Source organism: Pseudophryne corroboree, chromosome 1, assembly GCF_028390025.1.
Source record: "Pseudophryne corroboree isolate aPseCor3 chromosome 1, aPseCor3.hap2, whole genome shotgun sequence".
NCBI lineage: Eukaryota > Metazoa > Chordata > Amphibia > Anura > Myobatrachidae > Pseudophryne > Pseudophryne corroboree.
In genome coordinates, this window is record NC_086444.1 from 485,024,907 (window position 1) to 485,039,869 (window position 14,963).

The 14,963-nt window shown below is 49.0% G+C and overlaps 1 long non-coding RNA gene across 1 annotated transcript; it reads left to right on the forward strand.

Annotated features, from left to right (window-relative positions):
- Positions 1-378: 378 nt before the first annotated feature.
- On the forward strand, positions 379-2,358 carry LOC134894936 (uncharacterized). Its single transcript, XR_010171848.1, has 3 exons — positions 379-437; positions 513-719; positions 1,636-2,358. It is a non-coding gene; the product is annotated as an uncharacterized LOC134894936 (long non-coding RNA).
- Positions 2,359-14,963: the final 12,605 nt, after the last annotated feature.

The following is a 14,963-nucleotide window of genomic DNA, read 5'->3' on the forward strand; positions in this document are numbered from 1 at the left end:
CCTTTGTGTGCTTGATGTGTTTTAGATTGCATATTTGGTTGTGATGTTTCCAATTTTTACAAGATATTTTTGACTAGTGTTTTATTTTTATTATCCAAAATTGGGTCCTTAGCGTGCAATATTGTGGTTGTGTCAAGCTACGACGTTTTGTTTTTAAGTAGTATAATTGTTTGCATTATGCGCCTTTGTGTATTGTATTTTTTCCATAATTTATGCTAATTTAAAGATTACGCACCCAATGACGTCAGGCAGAAATGCATAAGCATCGTTTAGTTTAATTCTCATCAGGTACCACATATGTTTACATCACAATAATTAATTTGTAAAAACATATCACCAAAATAGTATGTTCATAAGGACATTCTTCATATTTCTACAGTACGCCAGAGAAGCAGCACAGCCAACACTGCCAAGAGATGCAGATGGTGGCACTGCCGGTAAGATTTAACTGTATACACATATTCTGCAAACACATAGAAACACAAAATTTTAATGATTATCTTATCACACAGGTTCTTCTTCCGCAAATCCACCGACACTAAGGCGCCCATCACAGGGCTCGGTTACTGTGGCAACGAGGCCACCCAAGAGACGCCGTCTTGAGGCTCCAGCACCAGCATCACCACCCCAACGGCGCATCTCCGCAGTGTCGGCCGTGCCACCACTAGCTCTATTGGCCAGCCCCCAAAGTGAGGATCCACAATCCCCTCAGTTGTCTGGTGAGTAAACATAACAATTACGTGTAAATAAGTAAACAACAGTGTTGTTGATTTATTAACCTGGAGAAGGCATAAGGAAGTGAAAAAACACATATGTCCAAGGTGATAAAGGCAGCAGTACAAAATAAACACAACTGTTAATGTACATATTGGATCTGTTTGCCTTGTGCCTTTCTCACCTTGCACATATCACTGGTTTTTCACTTCCTTATGCCTTCTCCAGGTTTATACATCTGCCCCACTGTTAGTACATCGAAAATTATAATGCACTAATGACCAGTCATCCTTGCAATAATCAACAACAACAAGCAGATGGTGTTAAGGTATTTTTAGATGGATATTTGTCAGATGGGATGTAGGCCATATCAACACTTTTTTGAAACATAATTGTTGAAGTAAAAAAACAACAGAAATGTTAAGTCTCATCCAATTGTTTTGCATGGCCAACAACACCACTTCTAAACATAGGGCACCTTAATACTTTTTCATCCATTGTTAATGTGTACATTTTAGGCCACTATATTTTTTTTCTATTTTGGCAGACCACTGACTGCCTTGAACAATGTATTAGTGTATTGGCCAACACATTTATTGTATTGTGTGTGTTGTTCCAAAGGAAGCTTCATACCCAATATGTAAATGTAGTACTTTGTATTTGTTAGAGTTCTTCGTGTTTAAACAGTAATTATGGCTCAGAATCCTACTATTCCCCCTTTAACAAAAAAAAAAAAAATGAGTAGTGAACGTTAGAAGCCACATATTTTTAAAAAAAGGTGAGCAACATAGTTAAGTTTATGCCACAATCTATTTAGCAATTTCAACATTAATATTAAGAAGTAATGCATGTTGAGGTAAAGCTATAGTAAGACCAATGCTACATATTTACTAAATAGTGGCTATCTTCAACCCCATACAGACCCAGGCATCATCACCGAGGATGCCCAGCAGGAACGTGACCAGGAGACCTTCACACTCCACCTGCAGCCCATCGATCCGACTCAGACAACCACGCCGCAGGACATACCCCAACCACCCCACAGCCCCCAATTAAGCACAACACAAGTTGACACACAAATGGGCCCTGAGTTTTGGAGCCGTTGGTCGTCACAACAGGCGCAATACTGCGCAAACCTCAACACCCACAGCCAATACCTGGCAAGTCTGCCCCATCATTTGCCTAGACTGAGTCGCAACTCAGGCAGACTTATAGTGCAGGTGGGCCGAATCGCTAACTCCATGGAACAGATGAGGGCAGACAACACCCAAATGCAGTCAAACCTCCAACGCATCTTGGATGATCAGCAGCGGCAGCAACAATCACTTATACAGATAATACAACACAACCAAATGATCAACGACAACCTCTCACGCATGATAGCTAACAACACTGCCGCTAACACTCAGCTCACAGCAAGCTTGAACAATCTAAGCCAAAGCCTTAGTGTGTTGGCATCACACCATGCCACATCTAGTTCTGGGACAACGACACCAAGCCACACCCCAGTTCATTCCCCAGTCCGACGCTCAAGTCGAACCCGCACCAATGATCCAGCACAATCCTCAGCACCCAGCACACAAAAAAAAACATTAATAATGTTCGGTCAGAATATATTGACCATTACAGTGTTTTTTCTTTTAGATTGGTCTCAAAAAGTTGTGTGTTTAAATTAATAAATTGTGAACACGCAATATGTGTATTGTTTAATTAGCTCCACATGCACATTAGTGTCTTGGGCCAGATGTGGATTGTTAGAAATATATTGCCTGCCCCTAGGTGTCCTCAGCTCAACATGTGTCTAAGCTATGTCACCCAGCACATTGTCCATGGCCGTAAGATCAGATAAAGCTACCCTGACTGCATACCACTGCGACTCCTGGGTAGGGAACAGAGAGAGGCATCTATGTAGCCATCCAAGACATCCAAAACCTGAGTGGCCCTTCAAAAATTAAAGGTGAGTGTCATGACCTGTAATCAATACAATACTGTTTCTCTTACATTACAGAAGCACCACTTAGACATAGACGTGTATGTATGTTTTAACTCACCTGAATTAACTATTTTTAAAAGGTGGCCTGTGAGATACTAATTACATTGCCAGTCACAGGCTGGAAGCTGCCGGTAGCCATAAAGTGCAACACAGGCAGGAGTTTGTGCAGGCCTGAGACAGAGCGAGAGCGTACTGTCTCAGGGTCTAGGGTCAGTTTGACAAGGTCATACAGAGTGAAAAAATTAATTACATTTAGTCTGAGCATCTGTATAACATGGTCATCAGCAAATTTGATATCGTTTAAAGTCCCTAAAAAAAAACAAGCCAAGGCTAGCCTATGCGGAACATGTACAACCTGCTTACCCTGTTGAGTTTCCTGGCCAGGGTTTATTGTAGCCTCATGGAGCAGTGTCAGGTATCCCCCAGCAAACAAGACAGCAGTACTACACACAGTAGCAGCCATTTCAGATTGAGAGTGGTGAAAAATGTGCTTGGGCCCCTTTAAAGGTCCAAAAAGTCAGGTGTGACTAATGTAGAATTGACAACACATGTAAACACGCTTCTCAAAAGCAGGTCTACTTTTTTTTAGGCTTTTTGTACGATTAGTAATTTTTCCCGGCCGCAAATCCATTTTCACGGTAGAGATTTCAAATACGAATGCTTAGTAAATGACTGAGTTCTAGATCTAAACAGCCGCGTTTGACCGATGGTGTATTCATTCGTATTTTTACTACACAGCCGTAATAAAAATATGAATGCACTCATCACTGCCGTGATTTGAGTTTAGTAAATTCCCGAGATGACACTTTGAAGAAAAAACACCATCTCGGTCAAATTCGGGAGCTTAGTAAATTTCCCTAAGAGAGTCAGATTTCCGAACTGACTCAGTTTTTTTCACATAAATACAGAGAGTCTGTACCACATCCAAAGACTTTTCTTTGGAAGACAAACCTGGAGAGGTAAATGCCGGAACCACAATTTCTTGGTTAAGGTGGAAAGAAGACACCACCTTAGGCAGATAACCAAAGCGGGTCCGAAGAACCGCCCGGTCACGGTGAAAAATCAGGTAAGGTGACTGACAGGACAAGGCACCTAAATCTGACAGTGGCGTGCGGTGAGGTCAGTGTCTGGTGAGGCACTGCAGCCATAATGTTTGCTGAGTCCTGCCGATGATGCAGAGCAAGGAGGGCAGGATGGGAGCAGTGGTGCGGAACAGGAGGGGGCAGGATGGGAGCAGTGGTGCGGAGCAGGAGGGGGCAAGAAGGGAGCAGTGGTGCGGGGCAGGTTGGGAGCAGTGGTGCGGAGTGGGGGGGGGCAGGATGGGAGCAGGGCAGGAGGGGGCAGAATGGGAGCAGTGGTGCGGAGCAGGGGGGCAGGATGAGAGCAGTGTTGCGGAGTAGGGAGGGCAGGATGGGAGCACAGGGAGCAGGATAGGAGAAGTGGTGCGGAACACAGGGGGCAGAATGGGAGCAGTGGTGCAGAGTAGGAGGGGGCAGAATGGGAGCAGTGGTGCGGAGTAGGGAGGGCAGGTTGGGAGCAGTGATGCGGAGCAGGAGGGGGTAGGATGGGAGCAGTGGTGCGAAGCAGGAGGGGGCAGGATGGGAGCAGTGATGCGGAGCAGGAGGGGGCAGGATGGGAGCAGTGGTGTGGAGCAGGATGGGAGCAGTGGTGCGGAGCAGGAGGGGGTAGGATGGGGGGCAGTGGTGCGAAGCAGGAGGGCGCAGGAAGGGAGCAGTGGTGCGGGGCAGGTTGGGAGCAATGATGCGGAGTGTGGGGGGGGGAGGTTGGGAGCAATGGTGCGGAGCAGGAGGGGGCCGGATGGGAGCAGTGGTGTGGAGCAGGAGGGGGTAGGATGGGAGCAGTGGTGCGGAGCAGGAAGGGAGCAGTGATGCGGGGCAGGTTAGGAGCAATGGTGCGGATCACAGGGGGCAGGATGGGAGCAGCGGTGCGGATCACAGGGGGCAGGATGGTAGCAGCAGTGCGGATCACAGGGGGCAGGATGGGAGCAGTCGTGCAGAGCAGGGGGGCAGGTTGGTAATGAAAGGTACTCGCTCGCTAAGTTACACAACAATCTCACCTGCTCCCTGTAGCTCCCGGCTGCTGTTGTTCCCTCCATGGACACTGCTCCCACTGATCGGCGGCAAGCCTGAGTGGGGGGGTGCAGTGACCTGACCCCACTATCTGCGGGATCAGTAGGAGACACACGGGGGAAGGGGGGCAGGAAACTAGACGCTACCGACACAGTTTCTGGAGTCACTGTCACATGTGTCATAAGTATATTCTTTGTATTATTTTACTCATTACTGACAGGGGAGGCACTGCCTCCCCTGACTGCACGTCCCTGAAATCTGAAACCAGTCTAGCAGAGGCAATAGCCAGCAAAAATAAGACCTTAAGCGCAAGACATTTAAGGTCAACTGACACAAGGGGTTCAAAAGGAGCCTCTTGTAAGGCGTCCAGAACAACCGACAAATCCCAAAGAGCCACAGGAGGAACGTAGGGAGGTTGAATTCTCAGAACACCCTGAGTGAAGGTATGAACATCAGGCAAAGTCGCAATCTTTCTCTGAAACCAAATAGACAAGGCAGAAATATGAACCTTGAGAGAGGCCAGACGCAAGCCTAAGTCCAGGCCCTGTTGTAGAAAAGCCAAAAGATTGGCAGTACTGAATTTGAAAGCATCGAAATTCTTAGCACACCATGTTAAATAAGAATTCAAGACCCTATAATAAATCCGAGCCGAAGCTGGCTTACGGGCTTTCAACATCGTTTAAAAACTGCCTCAGAAAAATCTTTGGCCCTCAGGATGGAAGCTTCAGGAGCCACGCCGTCAAAGCCAGCCGGGCCAAATCCTGGTAGACACAGGGGCCCTGAACGAGGAGGTCTTGGCGTTGTGGAAGCAGAAGAGGACGCTCTATTGAGAGACCCTGTAGGTCGAGAACCAACGCCGTCTGGGTGGCCCGTGGCGCTGGAGCGACTAGAAGTAATATTCCTCCTTCTTGCTTGAACTTCCTTATTACCCTGGGCAGGAGTGACAGCGGAGGGAACACATACGGCTGCCGAAAGTTCCATGGAATTGCCAGTGCGTCCACGAACTCTGCTTGAGGATCCCTTGTTCTTGCTCCGAAGACCAGAACCTCGTGATTGTGTCGAGACGCCATCAGGTCTACATCTGGTAGGCCCCACTTGTCCACTAGTTGAAACACTTCTGGATGAAGGCTCCACTCTCTGGCATGTACGTCCTGATGACTGAAGAAGTCCGCTTCCCAGTTGAGGACTCCTGGAATGAACACTGCCGATATGGCTGGCAGATGGCGTTCTGCCCACTGAAGTATCCTTGACACTTCCGTCATTGCCATGCGGCTTTGAGTGCCGCCTTGATGATTTATGTATGCCACAGTGGTGGTGTTGTCCGACTGTACTTGAACAGGCCTGTTCTGTACCTAAGGCAGGGTTGGTGTCAGTGCATTGAACACTGCCCGCAGTTCCAGAATGTTTATCGGGAGGAGAGACTCCTCCCTGGTCCACCGACCCTGAAGAGAGTGTTGCTTCAATACCGTGCCCCAACCCCTCAGACTGGCATCCCATGTCAGAAGGACCCAGTTGGAGATTCAGAAGGGACGACCCATGTTCAATCGCTGATCCTGGAGCCACCAGGACAGGCGAACCTCCGGAGTTAGGGAGATCATGTGTGTCCTGATCCGGTGGGGTAGGCCGTCCCATTTGGAGAGAATTAACTTCTGGAGAGAGCAGGAGTGAAATTGAGTGTACTCTAACATGTCAAAAGCCTACACCATGAAGCCTAGTACTTGCATCGCCGAGTATATCGACACACGTGGGCGAGAGAGGAAGTGTCTTATTTTGTCCTAAAGTTTCAGGACCTTGTCCGGAGACAAAAACAACCACTGTTTGTGTGTGCCCAGCAACGCTTCCAGGTGCACCATGCACTGAGCAGGGACCAGGGAGAATTTCTTCCAGTTGATGAGCCACCCGTGGGCTTGTAGGACTTGGGCCGTCAGTTCCAGATGACGAAGGAGAACCTCTGATGAGGTTGCCAGGATCAACAAATCGTCCAGATATGGTAGGATCCTGATGCCACGACAGCGGAGGAGAGCTGTCATAACCGCCATGACCTTGGTGATAATTTGTGGAGCTGTGGTCAGACCAAAAGGTAAGGCCTCAAATTGGTAATGTAGGTTACCAATAGCAAACCGCAGGTTGCTGATGCGAAATGGCAATAGGGATATGTAGGTAAGCATCCTGTATGTCCAGGGATATCATATAGTCCTTGGGCTCCAAGGCCAGAACAATAGAACAAAGAGTTTCCATACGGAACTTAAAAACCTTCACAAATTTGTTCAAAGACTTGAGGTTAAGAATGGGCCGGGAGGACTCATTTGGTTTCGGGACTAGGAACAGTGTGGAATAGTACCCCCTGCCCCTCTGAGCCAGAGGCACCGGCACTATCACTCCTGTATCCAGGTGAGATTGCACCACCAGTCTTTGCTTTTACCTGATCCAAAAGGATGTTTGTTGAGCAAAACTGATGAGGGGGACATTTCATGAAAGAGATGTCGTAACCGTGAGTGACGACTTCCCTTACCCAGGCGTCCGAAGTGGTCTGTAATCACACCGTAGCAAACCGTAGAAGTCGGCCTCCTACCCTGGGATCCCCCAGGGGGAGGCCCGCCCCGTAGTGCTGCAGGCTTATCTGATTTGGAAGCAGGCTGACGGGCAGCCCAGGCATGTTTAGGAAGAGCGTGTCTGTTTTGGGTACACCTGACCCTTTGCTTTACCTGGAGGCCGAAAGGAACGAAAGGAAGTACTATTAGCCTTCGGAGCCGAAGGAGTAGTACTAGGTAGACAAGCAGTCTTAGCCGATACCAAATCAGCAACAATCTTGTTGAGGTCTTCCCCAAAAAGTATGTTTCCCTTAAAGGTCTTTTTAGAGTCCAGGTCAACAGACCAGGACCGCAACCAGAGAATCCGGCAAGCCAGAATGGACGTAGTAGAAGCCTTGGCCGCCAGGACACCTGCATCAGATGCCGCCTCTTGAATGTAATGAGAGGCTGTAATAATGTAAGAAAGACACTGTCTGGCATTATCAGAAAAATTAGAAGGTAGTTCAGCTTCAACTTCCTTAACACAGGATTCAATAGCTTTCGCTGCCCAGGCAGCTGCTATAGTGGGTCTATGCACAGCCCCTGCACGAGTGTAAATGGACTTCAAGCAACCCTCCGTCGGTTCCTTTAGTGAGGTGACGGTAGTGACAGGCAAAGCCGAGGACACCACCAGACGTGCGACTTGAGAGTACACCGGCGGCGGTGTTTCCCAAATTTTACTTCGCTCTGCAGCGAGAGGATAACGAGCTAGCATCTTTTTAGACAGTGAAAATTTTGTTCCTGGGTATTCCCAGGATTCCTGACGTATGTCAACCAGGTGGTCAGAATGTGGTAAGAGCAATTCAGTAACCTTCTGACGTTTAAATTTATCTGGTTTCTTAGAGGTAGTAGGAGGCTCTTCGTCATCCTCAATTTGAAGAATGAGCCTGATGGCCTCAAGAAGGTCAGGAACATCGACTTGTGTCAGAGATTCCCCATCGGAAGCATCTGCATCAGTGTCATAGAGGTCAGTGTAAGCGCCATCTTCATCGGATGAAGTATCCGGGACATGTGTGGATTGTGAGGAAGTAATGGCCCTTTTAGATGACCCCTTGGTCTTAGGCGGGCGAGGGTTAGTATTTTGTTTAACCAGAAACTGATTTAATTGCTGTAACTGAGAAGACAGAGTATCTGTCCATGACGGATTAACTGCAGGGACAATATGTGGCTGTAATGGCACAGGAGGTCCCACAGGGGGCGCAAGTCTAGTTTCCAGCGTAGTCAGTAAATTAGAGAAGGTAGCCCACGGCGGGACTTGATCTGCCCCTGGTACTGCCGACTGACCTAGGGGTGCAGAGACCCCAGTACCTGAACCCTCGGCTGCTACATTTTCCTCAGGACCATCCGTGGCGTCAGCACTGCCTGGTGCAGGATCAGCCCTGGAGACCTCACCCTGTTTAGCAGACATTATTTGTAACCGTACCCCTAGGGTGAAAAAAATAAGATTTTACTCACCGGTAAATCTATTTCTCGTAGTCCGTAGTGGATGCTGGGGACTCCGTAAGGACCATGGGGAATAGACGGCTCCGCAGGAGACTGGGCACATCTAAGAAAGATTTAGGACTATCTGGTGTGCACTGGCTCCTCCCCCTATGACCCTCCTCCAAGCCTCAGTTAGGAACTGTGCCCGGAAGAGCTGACACAATAAGGAAGGATTTTTGAATCCCGGGTAAGACTCATACCAGCCACACCAATCACACCATATAACACGTGATAGGAACCCCGGTTAACAGTATGATAACAAATGGAGCCTCTGAAGAGATGGCTCACAACAAAACCCGATTTTTGTAACAATAACTATGTACAGGTATTGCAGACAATCCGCACTTGGGATGGGCGCCCAGCATCCACTACGGACTACGAGAAATAGATTTACCGGTGAGTAAAATCTTATTTTCTCTGACGTCCTAGTGGATGCTGGGGACTCCGTAAGGACCATGGGGATTATACCAAAGCTCCCAAACGGGCGGGAGAGTGCGGATGACTCTGCAGCACTGAATGAAAGAATTCCAGGTCCTCCTCAGCCAGGGTATCAAATTTGTAGAATTTTGCATACGTGTTTGCCCCCGACCAAGTAGCTGCTCGGCAAAGTTGTAAAGCCGAGACCCCTCGGGCAGCCGCCCAAGATGAGCCCACCTTCCGTGTGGAATGGGCTTTTACAGATTTAGGCTGCGGTAAGCCTACCGCAGAATGCGCCAGCTGAATAGTGCTACAAATCCAGCGCGCAATAGACTGCTTAGAAGCAGGAGCACCCAGCTTGGTGGGTGCATACAGGATAAACAGCGAGTCAGTCTTTCTGACTCCAGCCGTCCTGGAAATATAAATTTTTAGGGCCCTGACTACGTCCAGCAACTTGGAATCCTCCAAGTCCCTAGTAGCCGCAGGCACCACAATAGGTTGGTTCAAGTGAAAAGCTGAGACCACCTTTGGGAGAAACTGAGGACGAGTCCTCAATTCTGCCCTATACATATGGAAAATCAGATAAGGGCTTTTACAAGACAAAGCCGCCAATTCTGAAACCCGCCTGGCCGACGCCAAGGCCAACAGCATGACCACTTTCCACGTGAGATATTTTAAATCCACAGTCTTAAGTGGTTCGAACCAATGTGATTTCAGGAATGCCAAAACCACATTGAGAACCCAAGGTGCCACTGGGGGCACAAAAGGAGGCTGAATATGCAGTACTCCTTTGACAAAAGTCTGAACTTCGGGCAGTGAAGCCAGTTCTTTTTGGAAGAAAATCGACAGAGCCGGAATCTGGACCTTTATGGACCCCAATTTGAGGCCCAACGTCACCCCTGCTTGCAGGAAGTGCAGGAATCGACCCAGTTGAAATTCCTCCGTCGGGGCCTTCATGGCCTCACACCAAGCAACATATTTTCGCCAAATGCGGTGATAATGTCTTGCGGTAACATCCTTCCTGGCTTTGATCAGGGTAGGGATGATTTCCTCCGGAATACCCTTTTCCTTCAGGATCCGGTGTTCAACCGCCATGCCGTCAAACGCAGCCGCGGTAAGTCTTGGAACAGACAGGGTCCCTGCTGCAGCAGGTCTTGTCTGAGCGGCAGAGGCCAAGGGTCCTCTGTAAGCATCTCTTGAAGTTCCGGGTACCAAGCTCTTCTTGGCCAATCCGGAACCACGAGTATGGTTTTCACTCCTCGCCTTCTTATTATTCTCAGTACCTTGGGTATGAGAGGTAGAGGAGGAAACACATAAACCGACTGGTACACCCATGGTGTCACTAGAGCGTCCACCGCTATCGCCTGAGGGTCTCTTGACCGGGCGCAATATCTTTTCAACTTCTTGTTGAGGCGGGACGCCATCATGTCTACCTGTGGTTTTTCCCACCGGTTGACCAGCATTTGGAAGACTTCTGGATGAAGTCCCCATTCTCCCGGGTGGAGGTCGTGCCTGCTGAGGAAGTCTGCTTCCCAGTTGTCCACTCCCGGAATGAACACTGCCGTCAGTGCTAACACATGATTCTCTGCCCATCGGAGAATCCTTGTGGCTTCTGCCATCGCCATCCTGCTTCTCGTGCCGCCCTGTCTGTTTACATGGGCGACCGCCGTGATGTTGTCTGACTGGATCAGTACCGGCTGGTTTTGAAGCAGGGGTCTTGCCTGGCTTAGGGCATTGTAAATGGCCCTTAGCTCCAGGATATTTATGTGGAGAAATCTCCTGATTTGACCACAGTCCTTGGAAATTTCTTCCCTTTGTGACTGCCCCCCAGCCCCGAAGGCTGGCATCCGTGGTCACCAGGACCCAGTCCTGTATTCCGAATCTGCGGCCCTCTAGTAGATGAGCCCTCTGCAGCCACCACAGCAGCGACACCCTGGTTCTGGCCGATAGGGTTATCCGCTGTTGCATCTGGAGATGGGACCCGGACCATTTGTCCAACAGGTCCCACTGGAACGTCCTTGCGTGGAACCTTCCGAATGGAATTGCTTCGTACGAAGCTACCATTTTCCCCAGGACTCGTGTGCATTGATGTACCGACACTTTTCCTGGTTTTAGAATGTCTCTGACCAGAGATGACAATTCCTCGGCTTTTTCCAGTGGAAGAAACACTCTTTTCTGGTCTGTGTCCAGAATCATTCCCAGGAACAGAAGACGTGTCGTCGGGACCAGCTGTGACTTTGGAATGTTTAGAATCCAGCCGTGCTGTTGTAGCACTTCCTGAGAAAGTGCCACCCCCACTATCAACTGTTCTTTGGACCTCGCCTTTATCAGGAGATCGTCCAAGTACGGGATAATTAAAACTCCCTTCTTGCGAAGGAGTATCATCATTTCGGCCATTACCTTGGTAAAGACCCTCGGTGCCGTGGATAACCCGAACGGCAGCGTCTGGAACTGATAGTGACAGTCCTGTACCACAAATCTGAGGTACTCCTGGTGCGGAGGGTAAATGGGGACATGCAGGTACGCATCCTTGATGTCCAGGGATACCATGTAATCCCCCTCCTCCAGGCTCGCAATAACCGCCCTGAGCGATTCCATCTTGAACTTGAACCTTTTGATATAAGTGTTCAAGGTTTTTAAATTTAAGATGGGTCTCACTGAACCGTCCGGTTTCGGTACCACAAACATTGTGGAGTAGTAACCCTTTCCTTGCTGAAGGAGGGGTACCTTGACGATCACTTTCTGTGAATACAGTTTTTGAATAGCCACCAACACCGCCTCCCTGGCAGAGGGAGTTGCCAGCAAGGCAGATTTTAGGAAACGGCGGGGGGGGGGGGGGGAGACGTCTCGAATTCCAGCCTGTACCCCTGAGATACTACTTGAAGGACCGAGGGATCCACTTGTGAGAGAGCCCACTGTGTGCTGAAAAACCTGAGACGTGCCCCCACCGTTCCCGATTCCGCCTGAGCAGCCCCAGCGTCATGCTGTGGACTTACCGGATGCAGGGGAGGACTTCTGCTCCTGGGAACTAGCTGTGTGCTGCAGCTTTTTCCCCCTTCCTCTGCCCCTCGGCAGAAAGGATGAGCCTCTAGCCCGCTTATTTTTCTGGGGCCGAAAGGACTGCACCTGATAATACGGTGCTTTCTTTTGCTGTGGGGTAGCCTGTGGCAAAAAAGTCGATTTCCCAGCAGTAGCTGTGGAAACGAGGTCTGAAAGACCTTCCCCAAAAAGTTCCACCCCTTTATAGGGTAAAACTTCCATGTGCCGCTTGGAGTCGGCATCACCTGACCATTGCCTAGTCCATAACCCCCGTCTGGCGGCAATGGACATAGCGCTTATTTTTGATGCCAGCCGGCAAATATCCCTCTGTGCATCACGCATGTATAAGACCGCGTCTTTTATATGGTCAATCGTTAGCAAAATATTGTCCCTATCCATGGTATCAATGTTTTCCGACAGGCAGTCTGACCACGCAGCAGCAGCACTGCACATCCAAGCTGATGCAATAGCGGGTCTCAATATAATGCCAGTGTGTGTGTATATAGCTTTTAGGGTACTTTCCAGCTTTCTATCAGCAGGTTCTTTTAGGGCGGCCGTATCCGGAGACGGTAGTGCCACCTTCTTTGATAAGCGTGTCAATGCTTTATCTACCCTAGGGGGTGTTTCCCAGCGTGACCTATCCTCTGGCGGGAAAGGGTACGCAGCCATTAACCGTTTAGAAATGATCAATTTCTTATCTGGGGAAGTCCACGCTTCCTCACACACCTCATTTAATTCGTCAGATGCAGGAAAAACTACTGGTAGTTTTTTCTCACCAAACATAATACCCTTTTTTGTGGTACCTGGGGTATCATCAGAAATGTGTAAAACATTTTTCATAGCCTCAATTATATAACGGGTGGATCTATTGGAGGGTACACTCGTCTCATCATCGTCGACACTGGAGTCGGTATCCGTGTCGACATCTGTATCTGTCATCTGAGGTAGCGGGCGTTTTATAGCCCCTGATGACATTTGAGACGCTTGGACAGGCACAAGCTGAGTAGCCGGCTGTCCTATGTCGTCAAACCTTTTATGTAAGGAGCTGACACTGTCACGTAATTCCTTCCATAAGTCCATCCACACTGGTGTCGACCCCGCAGGGGGTGACATCACATTCACAGGCATTTGCTCCGCCTCCACATCATTATCCTCATCATACATGTCGACACAGCAGTACCGACACACAGCAGACACACAGGGAATGCTCTTACAGAGGACAGGACCCCACAAAGCCCTTTGGGGAGACAGAGGGAGAGTATGCCAGCACACACCAGGGCGCTATATAACACAGGGATATCACTATACAGAGTGTTTTCCCCTATAGCTGCCTATAATATATATATACTGCGCCTAAATTGTGCCCCCCCTCTCTTTTTTACCCTTTCTGTAGTGCAGGACTGCAGGGGAGAGCCAGGGAGCTTCCTTCCAGCGAAGCTGTGAGGGAATAATGGCGCCAGTGTGCTGAGGGAGTTGGCTCCGCCCCTTTTTCGGCAGGCTTTCTCCCGCTATTTTAACGTTTCTGGCAGGGGTTAATATACACCTATATAGCCTCTGGGGCTATATATGGTGTTAGTTTTGCCAGCCAAGGTGTTATTATTGCTGCTCAGGGCACCCCCCCCCCAGCGCCCTGCACCCATCAGTGACCGCAGTGTGTGGTGTGCATGAGGAGCAATGGCGCACAGCTGCAGTGCTGTGCGCTACCTTGGAGAAGACAGAAGTCTTCAGCCGCCGATTTTCCGGACCACCTTCTTGTTTCTGGCTCTGTAAGGGGGACGGCGGCGCGGCTCCGGGAACGGACGACGAGGTCGGGTCCTGTGTTCGATCCCTCTGGAGCTAATGGTGTCCAGTAGCCTAAGAAGCCCAAGCTACCACCACTTAGGTAGGTTCGCTTCTTCTCCCCTTAGTCCCTCGTTGCAGTGAGCCTGTTGCCAGCAGGTCTCACTGAAAATAAAAAACCTAAACTATACTTTCTTCTAGGAGCTCAGGAGAGCCCCTAGTGTGCATCCAGCTCAGCCGGGCACAGAAATCTAACTGGGGCTTGGAGGCGGGTCATAGGTGGAGGAGCCAGTGCACACCAGATAGTCCTAAATCTTTCTTAGATGTGCCCAGTCTCCTGCGGAGCCGTCTATTCCCCATGGTCCTTACGGAGTCCCCAGCATCCACTAGGACGTCAGAGAAAAGTACAATTAAAGCAGACAGAATACCTGACAAAAAAAAACCTTACAGTGTGACTGCAAGCAGAGCACAAAATAGGGAATTTAAGAGGTTTGCGGTGACTGTAACTCACAGAGAAAGATACCAAACAAGTATATCCTGTGAAACACTATATCTGTAGGACCCTGACGCACATAGCCCCCTCAGGGTATAGACTATAGGGATAGCAATACCTGTGGGATACACGGAATAGAGATCACACAGCAGCTACTGGCACACACTCAGTCACATGTACAATGCAGGAATTATCACAAACAATAATAAAACTGAACTGGACTAGCAATACTAAGTAACTGGTCTAGAGTAATGCTATATGGTAATATAGATATTACAATGCACAGTAAAACTGGATGTTACTTGTACTAAGTATCCCTGATGTATGCACTCTTTCTTAACTAACGCTGTCTAAAGACATGTAGAATACTTAAGTGTCCTGTAAAT